Source organism: Cynocephalus volans, chromosome 9 (genome assembly GCF_027409185.1).
Source record: "Cynocephalus volans isolate mCynVol1 chromosome 9, mCynVol1.pri, whole genome shotgun sequence".
Lineage (NCBI taxonomy): Eukaryota > Metazoa > Chordata > Mammalia > Dermoptera > Cynocephalidae > Cynocephalus > Cynocephalus volans.
The window spans coordinates 15546084-15563715 of NC_084468.1; positions in this window are offsets into that span (position 1 = coordinate 15546084).

A 17632-nucleotide genomic window follows, 5' to 3' on the forward strand; every position below is an offset into this window, starting at 1 on the left:
ATAGTATATTCATGTTTACAAAACATAATCAATCTTTGTGACCCTTAACTAGTTTCTTGCCAACCTCCACCCCCTCCCCCTTTCCACCTTGAATAACCCCAGTTCTGTCCTCTCACTCTTTTTTTTTTTTAGAATGTCTAATGGTTATTTTGATCCTTCCTTCCTTCCTTCCTTTCTTTCTTTTTCTTTGTTTTAGCTCCCACTTATGAGTGAGAACATGCAGTGTTTCTCTTTCTGCGCCTGGCTTATTTCACTTAACATAATTTTCCCTAAGTTCATCCATGTTGTTGCAAATGCCAGAATTTCATTCTTTTTTTGTGGCAGAGTAGTATTCCATTGTGTATATACACCACATTTTCCTTATTCAGTCATCCATTGATGGACATTTAGATTGGTTCCAACTCTTCGCTATTGCATATAGAGCTGCAATAAAAATGGGAGTGCAAGCATTCCTTTGACATGATTTCCATTCCTTTGGGTATGTACCCAGCAATTGGATTGCTGGGTCCTATGGCAATTATATCTGTAGTTGAGGAATCTCCATACTGTTTTTCCTAATGGCTGCACTAATTTACAGTCCCACCAACAGCGTAGGAGGGTACCCCTTTCTCCACATCCTCTCTGGCATTTGTTAGTCTCTGTCTTTTTGATAAGCCAGTCTAACTGGAGGGAGATGATATGTTAATGTGGTTTTGATTTGCATTACCCTGATGTTGAGTGATGTTGAGCATTTTAACATGTGTCTATTGGCCATTTGTGTATCTTCATATGAGCAATGTCTATTTAGCTCCTTTGCCCATTTTTTAATTGAGTTACTTGTTTTCTTAGTGTTGAGTTGTTTGAGTTCTTTGTATATTCTGTATATTAATCCCTTGTCAGATGTATAGTTTGCAAATATTTTTTCCCATTCTTTAGGTTGTCTTTTTGCTCTGGTTGTTTCTTTTTTTGTGTGGAAACTTTTTAGTTTGATATCCCATTTGTTTATTTTTTCTTTTGTTGCCTCTCCTTTCGGAGTCATATTCATAAAGTCTTTGCCCAGTCCTGCTTCCTGAAGTGTTTCCTGTATGTTTTCTTTTAGGAGTCTTATAGTTTCAGGTCTTGTATTTAAGTCTTTAATTTATTTTGAGTTGATTTTGGCATACGGTAAGTGGTATAGGTCTAGTTTCATTTTTCCATATTAATTTCCAGTTTTCCCAGCACCATTTCTTGAAGAGGCAGTGTTTTTCAATGTATGTTCTTGTTGCTTTTGTTAAATATCTGTTGGCTGTAAATATGTGGATTGATTTCTGGGTTCTCTATTCTATTCCATTGATCAGAGTGTCTATTTTTATGTTGGTACATGTTATTTTGGTTATTATAGCTTTGTAGTATAATTTTAAGTCAGGTTGTGTTATGCCTCCGGCTTTATTTTTTTTTTGCTCAGGATTGCTTTGGCTATTTGGGGTCTTTTGTTCTTCCGTATGAATGTTAGGATCATTTTTTTCTATTTCTGTGAAGAATGTCATTGGTATTTTGATAGAGATTGCACTGAACCTATACATCGCTTTGAGTTGAGTAGTATGGACATTTTCACAATGTTAATTCTTCCTATCCAAGAGCATGGGATGTCTTTTCATTTTTTTGTGTCCTCTTTAATTTCTTTCAGCAGTGATTTGTAGTTCTTGTTATAGAGATCTTTCATCTCCTTGGTTAAATTGATTCCTAGGTATTTCATTTTTTTGGTCACTATTGTAAATTGGCTTGCTTTCTTGATTTCTTTTTCTGCTAGTTTGTTATTGGAGTATAAAAATGCTACTGATTTTTGCATGTTGATTTTATATCCTGCAACTATACTGAAATAGTTTATCAGTTGTAGGAGTTTTTTGGTAGGGGCTTTAGGTTTTTCTGTATATGGGATCATGTCATCTGCAAACAGGGAGAGTTTAACTTTGTCTTTTCAAATCTGGATGCCATTTATTTCTCTCTCTTGCCTGATTGCTCTGGCTAGTACTTCCAATACCGTGTTAAATAGGAGTAGTTATAGTGGACATTCTTGTCTTGTTCCTTAAAAGCTTTTAGCTTTTCCCCATCCAGGATTATATTGGCAGTGGGTTTGTCATATAGGGCTAGTATTGTTTTGAGTTGAGATATTTTCCTTCTACATCTAATTTGCATTAGAGTCTATCATGAAGTGATGTTGAATTTTGTCAAATGCTTTTTCAACATCTATTAAGATAATCATATGGTTTTTGTCCTTGATTTAGTTGATCTGGTGTATCACATTTATTAATTTGCATATGTTGAACCATCCTTGTATCTTTGGGATACATCCCACTTGATCGTGGTGTATAATTTTCTCTGACGTGTTGCTGTATTCTGATTGCTAATAGTATGTTGAAGATTTTTGCATCTATGTTAATCAAAGATATTGGCCTGTAGTTTTTTTGTTTTGTTTTGTTGTTGTATCTTTGTCTGGTTTTGGTATCAGGTGATGTTTTCTTCATAAATGAGTTTGGGAGAATGGTCTCTGTTTCAGTTTTTTTTGGAATAGTTTGAAGAGAATTGGTATTAATTCCTCTTTAAAGATTGCTAGAATTCAACAGTAAAGCCATTTGATCCTGGGCTTTTCTTTGTTGGGAAACTGCTGATTATTGCTTCAGTCTCATTACTTGTTATTGGTCTGTTCAGGTTTTCTATTTCTTCTTGGTTCAGTCTTGGTTATTTGTATGTGTTGAGAAATTTGTCCCTTTCTTTCAAGTTTTCAAATTTGTTGGCATATAGTTATTTGTAATAGCCTCTAATGATTCTTTGTTTTTTTTTGTGGTATTAGTTATAATATATCCTTTTTCACTTCTGATTTTTGTTATTTGGTCTTCTCTCTCCTTTTTTTAGTTAGCTTTGCTAATGGTTTGGCTATTTTGTTTGTCTTCTCAAAGAACCACCTTTTTGTTTCATTGATCTTTTGTCTCATTTTTTTGGTGTCTATTTCATTTAGCTCTGCTCTGCTCTTAGTTATTTCTTTCCATCTACTAATTTTGGGGTTAGATTGTTCTTGATTTTCTAGGTCTTTGAGGTGTAGCATTAGGTTGTTTGAAAACTTTCTATTCTTTTGATGTAAGCATTTATTAAAATAAACTTCCCTCTTAGTACTGCTTTTGCTGGATCCCACAGGTTTTGGTATGACATGTCTTTATTTTCATTAGAGTCAAGAAATGTTTTGATTTCCTGTTTAATTTCTTTTTGGACTCATGGGTCATCAGGAGTATGTTGTTTAATTTCCATGTGTTTATATAATTTCCAGATTTTAGTTTGTTTTTGATTTCTAGTTTTAATCCATTGTGGTCTGAAAAGATACTTGAAGTGATTTCAAATTTTAAAAAGTTGTTGACATTTGATTTGTGACCTACATGTGGTCTATCCTGGAGAATATTGCATGTGCTAATGAGAAGAAGATATATTCTGTAGTTGTTGGATGAAATGTTCTGTAGGTATATGCCATATCCAATTGGTCTAAAGTGTAGTTTAATTCCTATGTTTCTTTGCTGATTTATTGTCTAGATGGTCTGTCCAATGCTGAGAGAGTGGTGTTCAGGTCCCCAGTTATTATCATATTGTGGTCTATCTCTTTCTTTAGGTGTAATAGTGTTTGCTTTATATATCCAGGTGCTCTTGTGTAATAGTCTCTAATATTTATGATTTCATGTCTTTTTGCTTAATTGATTTATTTATTGTTATACAATGGATTTTTTTGTTTCTTGTTATGGCTTTTGGTTTAAAGTCTATTTTATCTGTTATAAGAATAGCTACTCTTGCTTATTTTTGGTTTTCCTTTGCATGGTATAGCTTTTTCTATCCCTTCACTATTAGTCTGTGTGCATCTTTACCAGTGAGAGGGGTCTCTTGAAGACAGCATATTTTTGGGTGTAGCTTTTTAATCTGGTCAGTCTGTGTCTTTTGAATGGGAAATTTAATCCATTTACATTTAGAGTTATTGTTGAGAGGTACTGTCTTACTCCTGTCATTTAATTGCTTTTCCTATGGTTGGTTTAAGTATCTTTTGTTCCTTTCTCTCCCTTTTATTGTTTGTCTTCAGTTTTCATTGGTTTTTTGAGGTGGTATGGTATAATTTCTTTCTCTCTCTTCTTTGCATATCTGGTCCACTAGTGGTGTTTATTCTTTCTAGTGTACTCATGGTAATAATTATTGTTTTTTGGGTTAAAGGTACAGGGCACCCTTAAGGATTTCTTGCAGAGCTAGTTGTGTGATGATGAATTCCTGAAGCTTTTGTTTGTCTGGGAAATACACTATTTCCCCTTCATTTCTGAAGGATAGCCTTGCTGGGTAATATATTCTTGGTTGGCAGTTATTTTTCTTTTAGTACTTTCAATATATCATCCCAATCTCTTCTGGACAGTAGAGTTTTTGTTGAGAAGTTTGTTGTTAGTCTGATGGGGATTCATTTATAGGTGACTTGATCCTATTCTCTTGCCATTTTAGGATTCTTTCTTTGTTTCCAACTTTTGACAGTTTGACTACAGTGTGTCTTGGAGAGGACCTTTATGGGTTGAATTTGTTTGGGGACTTTGAGCCTCTTAGATCTGGAAGTCTGTATCTCTACCAATACTTGAGAAGTTTTCACTATTATTTCATTGAATATGTTTTTAATGCCTTTTCCTTTCTCTTCCCCCTCTGGAACACCCATGATTTGAATGTTTGTGCACTTAAGGTCGTCTGCTATCTCTCTTAGATTCCCTTCATTTTTTAAAATTATTTTTTCTTTTCTTTCTTTCTTTTTTTTTTGTCTTCTTGGGTTATTTCAAAAAGACTGTCCTCAAAATCAGAAATTCTTTCTTCTGTTTGCTCTAGCCTGCTGCTTACACTCTCAGTTATAGTTTTTATTTTATTGAATGTGTCTTTCAGTTCCAGGAGTTCTGCTGTATTCTTTTTTAATGGATTTTTATCTCTTTGTAAATTTCATCCTTCAAGTTCTGGATTGTTTTTCTTGTTTCATTGTGTTGTCTGAGTCTTTCTGTACCTTACTTACTTTGTTTAATATTGTTACTTGAAATTCCTTTTCAGACATTTCAAGGGTTTTCTTCTCTATCGATCTGGTACTTGAGAATTATTTTATTCCTTTGGTGGTGTCATAGTTCCTTGCTTTTTCTTATTTCTAGTGTCTCTACATTGATTTCTAGTCATTCATTTGAGCAGTTGCTTCTTCTATTACTCTGAGGTGGGCTTTGAGGAAAGAGATTTCCCTTTGTAGATGTGTTTTACATTGATTGTTGAGTAGGGCATATTAGTATTGGTTCTGGTAGACTCAGTAGCATAGTCTCCATGTGGGTACTTCTGCCATATTCAATGCTGGAGTTGTGTGTGAGTGCCTCTGTGGGGTAGTCCCTGGGGCACTTAGTGATTTCTTATTGAGGTTAGTTGGGACATTGAGGATGTGGGTTAGCTCTCAATCAGATTATGGGTGAAGTGTCTGTGTTCCTTATCACTCTTTGGCTGGGGTGAGTGACCCTAGATGGACTTGTTGGCTCCCTGGCTAGTGTCCCATGACCCTGATGGGTGCACTGGGGTATACTGGATCTCCTCATCTTGAATGAGTGACTCTGAGCAAGGTTTCTCTTTCTTTGTTCCTATAGGCCAAGGTTCCTCCCAGGTTCTTGTTTCCCTTGGTTGGGGACTGGGTTGGTGGTGGCTGGGAACTTTCTTCTATACACTATTTGGTTATTCTGGGTTTCTGTATTCTCCAGGTTTTCTATGTGTGACTCTCCCTGGGTGAAGGCAGTCATGCTCATTGCACATGGGGTGAAAGTCCCCCTGTGAATTATGTCACTGGGATGTGGGTCTGCCCTGGCTTACCTCTTTCTATTGTCTCCGTTTTGTGACCCTTCTTGTGTCAATGCATGTTGGCAGTGGTGGGTCCTACCCTCGGTCAATTTGAGTGGTGCAGCAGCAGTGGTAGCAGTGTGTGTGGCTGCTGGCAATAGCAGTGGCAGAAGCAGCGGTACAGGCAATAGCAGCTGGAGTCCATATCTAGCTAGGCTGGCTACTGTTTCAGCATTGGTAAGGTGTTGTGCCTGCTGCCAGTCTGTCTGATGTGGTGGCCTGGGTCAGGATTTCTGTATGCAGTTAATCCAGCTGGTGTGATGGCTGTGGCAGCAGCAGCCACACTGTGTGCAACTATGGCATAGCAAAGCTGGCTGGTGAGGCAGCTTGGGTAGGGATCCTGGGTGCAGCTGGTCTGGCTGGTGCAGCAGCATGCAAGTTTGCTGGCAATTGCTGCTTCACTGCAGGTGGTGGCAGCAGGGAGTCCCATCTCCAAACGGGGTGGTTACTGCTTCAGTATTGGCAGGAGGTTCCACACCCAACTGGTCTCTGTGGTGTGATGGCTACAGTGACAGCAGCCACACTGCACACACCTACACAGGGGGACATGCAAGTAGCTGAGCTGGCTGTTGAGGTTGCTTGAGTAGGGTTCCTGCACATGGCTGGGTGACTGCTGCAGCAGTGTGGGAATATTGAAAATAATTGATGCCTTCTTCACATCACAAAAAGTCGGTTCCAAGTGGATTAAAGACTTAAAAGTGTAGAAAAATTTTTACAATTTTTTAGAAGAAACTACGGGCTATTTTTATAGTTTCAGGATAAGTAAAATTATCTTGTACAATACGCAAAACACAAAAACCATTCAGTAAGAGATAAATTCAAACACAATAATTAAGATTTAAAAAAATCTTATGAAAACATAGACAGTGAAACTAGAAGGCACAAATTAAGAAAAGATATTTCAACATATAAAATAAGCAAAATATTAGAACCCAGATTAACAACAGTAACCAAAACCCTCCTAAAAATCAGTGAGTACAGACAAGCAACATACTAGAAAAAAAACCAAAAACCAAAAACCAAAAAACAAACAAGAGACCTAATGTGTAATTCACAGGAGACAAGAATAACTCTTAAACTTGTGAAAAAAATGTTAAACCTGATTAGTAATCAGAGAAATGCAAATTAAAACCACAGCAAGAAGAAATACTTTATACCTAATAGCTAACAATAAATAAAATGTGTGCCAATCAAAATTATTTATGAGAATGTAATAGACCAAGCACTTTTACTGCAGGTGGGAATATAAATTGATACAACCACTTTGGAAAGCTCTTTGGGATTAGGTTTTGTGGTTTAAGATGAATGTGGTAGATAGACTCTAAGGTGGCTCCCTATGAGTCCTCCTGGTGTTTATACCCTTGTGTAAGTTCCCTCCCCTTGAGTGTGAGCAGGACATGTGACCTGCTTCTAACTAATAGAATGTGGCAAAAGTGATGGGATGTCACTTCCGTGAACAGTTTAAATAAAATCCTGACTTCCAAGTTAGTTACTAGCAGATCCTCTCTCTTGCTGACTTTGAAGAGGCAAGCTGCCATGTTGTGAGCTGCCCTGTGCTAAAGCCCACATGACAAGAAACTCAGAGTGGACCACGAACAAGGAAGTGAGGCTCTCAGTCCAACAGCCTGAAAGAATCCCACCAAAACCCACACCAGCTTGAAAGCAGATTCTTTTCCAATTCAATGAGACCCCAACTCTGGCCAACACCTTGATTGTAGCCTTATGAAAGACCCGGAAGCTGAGGATCCAGATAAACTGCATGCATATTCCTGACCCAAGAAAATGTGAGATGATAAGTATATGTTTTTTCATGTTGCTAAATTGGTGCTAACGTTGTTACACAGAAATAGATAACTAATGTAACAAATTTTCTATGATTCAGCAATTCCACTCAAAGTCCTTAAGAAATTCCTGTATTTCTTCATTAAATATTAAATATTATTATGTTTGATAACAAACATCTTCTCCAGAAGACATGTATAAAAATATGTGTAGCAGTATTATTTGTAAAAGTAAAGCTGTAAATGTTTGAGTCCGTAAATAAAATAATGGATAAATACATTTTAATATACTGATGCAATAGAATACTAAAAAATAGCAAAATAAATGAAACCACACACTTGAACCTGGATGAAATTCACAAACACAATGTTGAGTAAGACAAGCAAGACACTGAAGAATACAAACAGAATGGTTTCACTTATAGTTCAAGCAGTACGAAACTAAACAATATGTTGTTTGGGAATGTACACTTCTGTGAAAATAATTATAAACACAGATTTGAGACAGTTGTTCTTTTGGGGAGGTTTATTAAAGGAATTAGTATTTCTGTAGGAATTAGACTGGAGAAAGGCTCATGGTAGGCTTAAAAGCTATTAGTAGCATTCTATTTCTTAAGCAGGATTGTGGATACCCTGATGTCTTAAAAAATGTTTTCAGACTTTAATATATATTTTATATATGTTTTTTTGTCCATATACAATATTGCACAATAAAAATTGATCCAAGACTGTTCTTATCTGTAAAAATATTTATGAAGAACTATATCAAGAGGAACCTTTCATTTGACTTAATTGCATAATGTAGCTCAAAATACTGAAGAAATTGATGAATTCAGGTACTTATTGGTATGAATACCTTTATCTTCTAGTCTAGAAAGAGTCTTGGGAACTCAGCATCTGCCAGACTTTTAGGGGCTTTTCTGTATTACCTTTAGTTTTCTTTTCCTAAAACCATTACTAAAAGGAGGAAATGAGAGAACACAACATATATCTCATAGGCATTTGAGGTAGAGACGACTGAAAAGAAACCATGCAGAAGAGATACAGACTTATATGACATGAACACTCAGATTTAGGAAGTATATATAAAAAAATTCCTATCAGGCTAAATAAAACTCAGTCATTCATAACAAAATTGTAGAACACCAGAGAAAAAAACATCTGAAAAGTAAAGTAATTGGAGAGAAAAATCAAATCACTTAGAAAGGAACTCTTGTTCGAAGGAGAGCTGTTTCTTGGTAGCAACAACAGAAGACAACAGAATACCTTTTCAAAGGACAGCTTTTAAGATTCCTGGAGAAGAAAACATTAAATATTATTGTGTTTGGTAACCAACTTAAGAAATTTCTAGTAGAAAACTCTACAAAGAATGGCTCAGAGAGTACTTGATTAACATTTTTGACCTATTAATCAAGAGCAGTGTATTAGTTTTTCTTCTTGCTATTATAACAAATTATCACAAATTTAGTGGCTTAACGCAACACAAATTCATTATCTTACAGTTCTGGGGGTCAGAAGCCTTAAATAAGTGTCACTGGGCTAAATTCATGGTGTTGGCAGGCCTGTCTTCCTTCTAGAGGCTAAATGAGAGAATCTTCCTTTTCCCTTTTCAGCTTACAGAGGCTGCCTGTGTTCCTTGAGCTATGTCCTCTTCCTCCATCTTCAAAGACAGCAATGACTGGTTGAGACTTTCTCATGCTGTGTCACCTGACATTCCTCTTCTGCAGTCAAATCTCGCTCTACCTCCTCCTATAAGAACATTCATGATTATACAGCGCCCACAGGATAATTCAGTATAATCTCCCATCTCAATATCCTTAACCACATCTGCAAAGTTCCTTTTACCATGTAGGGTAACGTGTTCATAGGTTCCAGGGACACATTTAAAATCTTTTGGGGACTGTTACTCGGTCTATCACAAACAGAAAGACCCTTCAAGATCAGCATGTCCAACCTAGTTATATTATAACACGAGGAATGCTAGATGGGCAGGGAATCAGCGGGCATTAGTTTCTTCCCTGTCACTAAAAGGCACAGTGACCTTGGGGAGCTGTCTGCACCTCTCTGGGCCTCTGATAATTCCTTCTTTCCTTCCTATGCATGGGTTCTTCAAAAAGTTTATGGAAAGACTCACATTACCTTTTAATTCTATTTTTACACAGATTTTCTGAAGTACCCTCGTAAAATTCAAGAAATATTTATTTTGCTCAGGATTGCTTTGGCTCTTCTAGGTCTTTTCCTGTTCCATAGGAATGTTAGGATTGTTTTTTCTATTTTTGTGAGGAATGTCGTTGGTATTTTGGTGAGGATTATGTTGAGTCTGTAGATCACTTTGGGTAGTATGGACATTTCACAATGTTAATTCTTCCCATCCAAGAGCATGGAATATCTTTCCAACTTTTTGTATCCTCTTTAATTTCTTTCAACAGTGATTTGTAGTTCTCATTGTAGAGATCTTTCACACCTTGGGTTAACTCAATTCCTAGGTAATTTATTTTTTTGATGACCATTGTAAATGGGGTAGCTTTCCTGATTTCTTTTTCTCCTAGTTCATTGTTGAAGTATAAAAATGCTACTGATCTTTGCATGTTGATTTTGTATCCTACATATTTGCTGAAATTATTTATCAACTCTAAGAGTTTTTTTGTAGTCACTTTGGGCTTCTTTATATATAGATCGTGTCATCTGCAAACAGAGAATTTGACTTCATCTTTTCCAATCTGGATGCCCTTTATTTCTTTCTCTTGCCTGATTGCTCTGGCTTGTACTTCCAATACGATGTTAAATAGGAGTGGTGAGAGTGGGCTTCCTTGTCTTGTTCCTGTTCTTAAGGGAAAAGCTTTCAGCTTTTCCCCATTCAGGATGATATTGGCAGTGGGTTTATCATATATGGCTTTTATTGTGTTGAGATACTTTCCTTCTATACCTAATTTGCTGAGAGTCTGTCATGAAGGGATGTTGAATTTTGTCAAATGTTTTTTCAGCATCTATTGAGATAATCATATGGTTTTTTCCTTGATTTTATTGATGTGATGTATGACATTTATTGACTTGCATATGTTGAACCATCCTTGTATCTCTGCGGTGAATCCCACTTGATTGTGGTATATAATTTTTTGGATGTGTTACTGTATTCTATTTGCTAACATTTTATTGAGGATTTTTGCTTATGTATTCATCAAAGATATTGGTCTATAGTTTTCTTTTCTTTTTTTTTGCTGTATCTTTGTCTGGTTTGGTATCAGGATGATGTTTGCCTCATAGAATGAGTTTGGGAGAATGGCCTCTGATTCAATTTTTTGCAATAGTATGAAGAGAAGTGGTATTAATTCCTCAAAAATAAAGCCAAGGTTTAACATCTGGGAAATGCAAATCAAAACCACATTGAAATATCATCTCACTCCAGTTGGACTGGCTGTTATCAAAAAGACAGAGAAAAACAAATGCTAGCAAGGATGCAGAGAAAGAGGAATGCTCCTACACTGTGGGTGGGACTGTAAAATGGTGCAGCCGTTATGGAAAATGGTATGGAGGCTCCTCAAACAATTACAAATAGGACTACCACATGATCCAGCAATCCCACTGCTGGGTATATACCCAAAGGAATGGAAATCATCATGTCAAAGGGATACCTGTACTCCCATGTTTATTGCAGTGCTATTTATAATAGTCAAGAGTTAGAACCAACCTACACGTCCATTGTCAGATGACTGGATAAGGAAAATGTGGTATATTTATGCAATGGAATACCACTTTGCCATAAACAAAGAATGAAATTCTGGCTTTCTCAGCAACATGGATGAACGTAGAGAAAATAATGTTAAGTGAAATAATCCACGCACAAAAAGAGAAATATTGCATTTCCTTGCTTATATGTGGGAGCTAATAAAAAATGAAAGAAAGATTCAATAATCACAATAATACATTGAACTTTTAAGAGAAGAAAACAGAACTGAGGTTACCAGAGGTTGGAAAGGGGGAAGGGGTGGGGGATAAGGGAGGAATTGATAAAGGACCATGAAAATCGATTACATTGTATAATGAAGAATATACTAATTATCCCAATTTGATCATCACATATTGCACACAGGTATTGATAGTTAATGCTTCAATGCTGTACCCCACAGGTATGTATAATCAACTATGTTCCAATAATAAAAATAAATAAAAAAATTTTAAAAAGTCTATAAAATTAAAAAGATAAACTGACACCTGGAGGAAGAGAAAGAGGAGGTGGTCATGAGAGTAGCTGGGAGGGTGTGAGGGCTCATCCAGGCAGAAGAAGCAGATGTGAAAAAGGTCTGAGGTGGAGAAGAGCTAGATGTGTCCAGGGAACAAGTTGAATTAGTATAGATAGGGCCATTAAAAAAATATATATATATATATATTTCTTGAGTATTTCCTATATCAGGTGCTATGATACATTCTGTAAAATGGCTCTTTTTCTTATTCTAAAAGAATAGGAAATAATATGCTTAAAGCATCTAGTATGGTTCTTGGCATTGAGTGAGAATGTAATAAATGAAAACTATTATTATTAATACTCAGGATTGAAATTGAAAACTAAGATATTTAAATTGCAGCAGTGACTTCAGAAGTTGAATCCAAGAGGGCGAACATTTGCTCAGTGGGTATTTGTGTGATGCCTGTTTGTGCTAGCATTGGCATAACAAAGGTGAGTGAGCCCTGGTCCTGCTCTTGAAGAGGATGAATGAACACAAGGGATCTATACAAGGTAGTGAGTCATAAATTCTGTGATGAAAGCACAGAAGAGGAGTCCTACGAGCACAGAGATGAAACCACAAAAACAGAATTCTAGACTGAGCCTGATCTGACTCCAGGAGGTAGGGTTCTTCTCTTTGCAAAATGAATCCCAGTTCCAGGAAAAGACAGTGACACTGAGTGCTCCCTGTACTCCTTGTCTTTTTTGCTCTTGCCACTCTCAAACCTCATCTTTGTTACTACCATGTTCTGTGTGTGAGATTGCCCTCCCTTTGTGCTGTGCTTGTGCTATTCCTCTCCCTGTGGGTCTAAGATCAGGGAAGGTCACTCTGCCCTTGAGGTTCAGATCCAGCCGACTAAAGCCCTGTTTTTACATTCACTGGAAAGTCCAATTCTCTTCCCATGGGGTCTTTACTCTGGCTCTGAGCTCCTTCCTCTGAACTCTTTATTATTTTTGTTTCTCCTTCCATGGTGGTCTCTCTTTCTTTCTACACACACCATGGATAGATTTGTTTTTGTTCTTTTTCCATGGATTTTTTCTAAACTACAAGGCATTTGTGCATGAAACAGATGATTATTTGCTTTCATTTCTGTCTTTCCCACTTAATTTGTGAGCAAATCTGGGGAGGGTCTAAATCTTACTTTTTGTAAAACCCATGTGTTATTTATGCCTAGTCCAGACTGACTGTCAACCGATGATTGTCCAGCGAATGCCTGCCTGCCTGCAATATCAACGCTGTGCCTTAAAAAATTAGAGGGCCCACAAAATTGGCTTGATTCTTTTTCTCAAAAGTCAGAGTTCCCCAAATTTAATACTGACCCAGGAAGGAAGTCTTGCTTGTTCTTTTTGGCCTTTAGGCTCATTTGTATTTATTTAATAAACATTACTGTCAGGAACTTTATATATATTACCTCTCACCATCTTTGAAATAACATGATTATAAAGATTATAGAGATATTAGTCTCCTCATTTAAAAAATGTCAAAACTGAGGCTAAATAACCAGCTCAAGATTGCATAATTACAGAATGGTAGAACCACGATTAAAACCTAGGCCTGTCTGACCCTAAAGCACAGGCCCATTCCATTCCACTGCATCGCATTCTTCACTTGCCTAAGCTCTGCAGCTGAGATGTGACCACTTGACTTTCTTTAGGGAGTAGACTGGGGTATAAGCAGGGTCAGTTATGATACCACCAGGGGGTTGGTACCAGGATGTTTGAGAGTTCCTGATGACTGCTGCCACCAAGATGATCTGTGCCCACTTTGAACAAAGGCCAGGCTGCTGGGTGCCTTTTGGCTTAGCAGAACATTGCTTTTCCTAGAAGTTGGAAGTGTGCTTTGTTTGGTCTTTATAGCTTTCCTTCTGTCTGCCTTGCTTATCACTTCCTACTCTCACTTGTCATTCAATGATATTTTAGACATCACACAATGGCCAGTGTGACACTGAGTCCTGCCTACCTGGAGGATATTGGCAATCTTTTCACTGGCACATTTTTCTGATGTATTGACTGTACAGGAGGTGATCTTAACTAATGTTTCATGATGCTAATAAAATTCTTCTCGCTGGAATGATTGGAGCTGCATTATTAGAAGATGAATTTGGTGGCCTTGGGAAGGATAGATGGCAACGGAAAGAAATAGCAGGTAAACAAACCAATTGGGAGAATATTGCAGGTGCCTGGGAGAGAAGAGATCAGAGCCTAAACGAGAGCAGCAGGGGGGACATAAAGCAAAAGGCAAATGCAAGAGACTCTGGGGACCTAACTGAGGTGATAGTTTGAAGCAGTTCCAAATCTCCCAAGCATACGGAAGTCAGAGCATTGCTACCTCCTTATCTCTTGACTTTGGTCTTTAATTTGATGAATCATAAATTCAATTGTGGAAGATGCTTTGTTCCAGGCAGGCTATTAGAGACTGTGAGACCTGCCCTCAAACATCTTACAATGTAGTGAGTGATATATACAAAATGATGAAAGATGCTTCACCTGAACTGGGAGAACTTAGGGAAAGCTTTATGAAGTTGTTGGTAATAGATGAGTTTGACAGATGAATGAGGCTTTTGACAGGTGATGATAGAAGGTAAAAGAGAAATTATTCCAGATGGAAAGAGACTGTGTGGGGGCAAAAGAGTGTCCAATTTGGAATACAGGTATCCATGAGAGATAAAACCGGAATGTTGGCATCAGCTGTGTTTGTCAGGCATTTTTACTTCACTTAAGGAGAGGGAGCCATTGAAGTGTTTCACTAAGTGATATAATACGAACTGTATTTTAAGACAATTAAACTCTGGCAACCTTGAAGCAGCATGCTATTAGGAAAAGAATACTGGACTTGGGAGGCAGTATACTTGGGTCCTTGGTTTGGCTATTTTATTCATTATTTGAGCGAACTTAGATAGGTCGTTTAGTTTCTCTGAATTAGGATTTCTTCATAAACAAGAGCAGATAATAATCTTGAACTCCTCCAAGGTTGTTGTGAACATCAAAGAGAAGTGAATGAAAAGATTTAATAATCAAATAAGAAAAATCAAATTATTGTTAAAGAGGGGAGTATACTTAGAAACTGGGAGATGAGTTTAGAGAATATGATTGCTGTCGAGGTAATAAATAGGTATGGCATTAACTGAATTGGCAGTGTATATAGGAAATGGAAGGAAATAATTCCAAATAATAGTAGCTAATAGTTTCAGAGTATTTACTAACAGGTTGTTCTTCCAAGAAATTTGTGTATATTAATTTAGCAATCCCATGAGGTAGGTACTATTATTATCTCTATTTTATGGAAGGTTAAAAATCTTGCTGAAGCTTGTTCCACTGGAGAGGCTGGGATTTGAACCCAGGTTTGATTGGCATGGATTTTCTGTCTTCTGTTTTGCTCCTAAAACTTGCTTATGTAAGAAGATATTAAATAATGGTTAGGTGTATGAATATGGAATCAGGTAGCTTGGGTTTATATTCCAGATCAGCTAGTTTTCTTAGCTCTTTGACTTTTGGTTTTCTCCACCTGTAAAATGGGGATTCATTTAGTACTTAACTCTTAAGGTTGTTGCAGAAATTATTTGAAATAATCTGGTGAAGCACTTGGTACAAAACTGCCCAGTCAAATTTAGCCTTACTTGTTTTTGTGACCTATTTCTCAAAGCATCACTTCATTCAATCTATGCCCTCTTGATTGACTTTCCTGTTGTCTTTTCTGTACTGAGTCCCCAGTATCCTTCGCAGTTGGGTTTCATTGAGAGCTGCTTTGTGCAATGTAAGCCCTGCACTTCTTTTGAAGCACTGTTGTCTCTGATTGATTGTGTGACTTTGGGTAATGCACTTAACCTTTGTGGGTTCCAGGTAGCTCCTCTAGGAAATGTTTAATGCTCTGCAAAAAATTCAGTTCTCTGGAATGAAGTCAAAGTGGTTTAATCCTGGATGAGAAACAGTTTTAGAGAGCTTATGAAAATGGTTGGAGACTTCGATTCCAAGCAAGAGGAAGTGACAGATGGATTGTTCTCTCTCATTTAGGGTTTTAGGTCTACAGAAAAAAGGATATTGGTTATGATGAGGGAAAAGGCATCATTGGATAGTGGAAAGAGACTTTGGAATAATACAAAACTGAGCTTCAATCCTGGTTTTGCATTTACTGTGTGACCCTGTGACTTGACCTCTCTGAGCCTCAGTTTCCCCTTTTAAAAATCATAAGAGTAATGATAACCTTATGAGGTTACTGTGAGGATTAAATGAGATAAAGTGTAATGGCTCCAAAACAAAGAATCCTTAATAAATTCTCTAGCCAATTTTCATATTTAGGCTACTGAGTGAAGAAGGAAAGTATCTGGTGATTATCGAATTTCCTCACATTTTCTGAATGACTCCAAATGCCTCAACTTTGCCCACTTAGATGGAGACAAGTTGAAGGGATTTCTGAGTCATTCCTGTTCAAATATACCTCGAGTCACTGAGACCATTTATCTTAACTTCAATTAAAAAAAAATTACCTTGCAGATATAGAACAATTCCATCCTTAATCAAGTGACCAAACTTAGCACCACTAACAGTGGGGCACCCTGACCTCATGAGTCTCCTGATGCAAAGAAGATCATAGCATCACCTAGGAAGTGTTCTTTCTAAAAAGGTTTAGCCTGAATCTAACCAAGCCTCTGTACTTAACTTCTGGTTTACAAGAAATATGGAGAATAGAGAATCAAGATAAATGATACTGTAAGGAAACAATCTAGAATATGGAGCATTCTATAAAGCAACTGGTCTGGACTCTTTAAAAAGTCAATGCCATGAGAAAAGAAAAGGTAGAGAAACTGTTCTAGACGAAGATAAACCACAGAAGCAAAACAGTTAAATGCAAAGTGTGGACTTTAACAGGGTCCTCAACTGGAAATTAAGAGAAAGCAGGTATAAAATACATTTTGGAACAATTAGTGAAATTCGATCTACCCCAAGAAATGCTTGACATTGCACCCCCCACCCCATCCTCCCATCAACCCTGATTTCCCTTGCCTTCCCCACATCCACCCCTATATTCTAATGAGTTATTCAGTTGGGCTGTGCTGGGGCCAGGGAATCAGTATCTAGTAAAAATTTCCCAGGTGTTTTTAATGAGAACCGCAGCCCAAAATAACTCTTGCACCTGTGCACCAGGAGACACATAAGATAGCTCATAGCAGCACTGCTTGTAATATCACAAAATGGAAACCACCCACATGTCCATCAAGAGTAGAATGAATAAATTGTGCTATGTTTATAACAAAGAAAACGATTGCTTAAATGCCTATGAATACCTGATAAGTTAACTTTTCGGTCTCCTCAGGTTGAATTCCCAGTTTCAGTTTAATCCACCCTCTTCTTCCCTAGCATTAATTGTATATTAAAATAAGGACATTCTTAGACATTGCTTTTGGAGCTAACCTTTACCCTTAATTTCTGCAGATTTCAGTCACTGGTTACCAACTTTTTCAGAGCAAATTTTGCCTTTCTGTTCAGTTGTAAATTCACATCTTTCAGTCTGTGGTTTTTGGAGAATGGGAACTAGCTTGCTTTTTAAAAAGCTATTTGCAATAGTCTGCCTGGAATTTAAAATTTTATGGCTTCTTCCATCAATCCATGTGATATTACCCCATATGAATTTAGCTAACTGAGCTAATGCATAATTAGCATTTCTCTCCACTCATCCTTTGCCTCCCTAATGAGTTGGGTATTATGTTTTCATAGTGTGTACCGGGAAGGCAGACATATCCAGGATGACTCTCTCAAC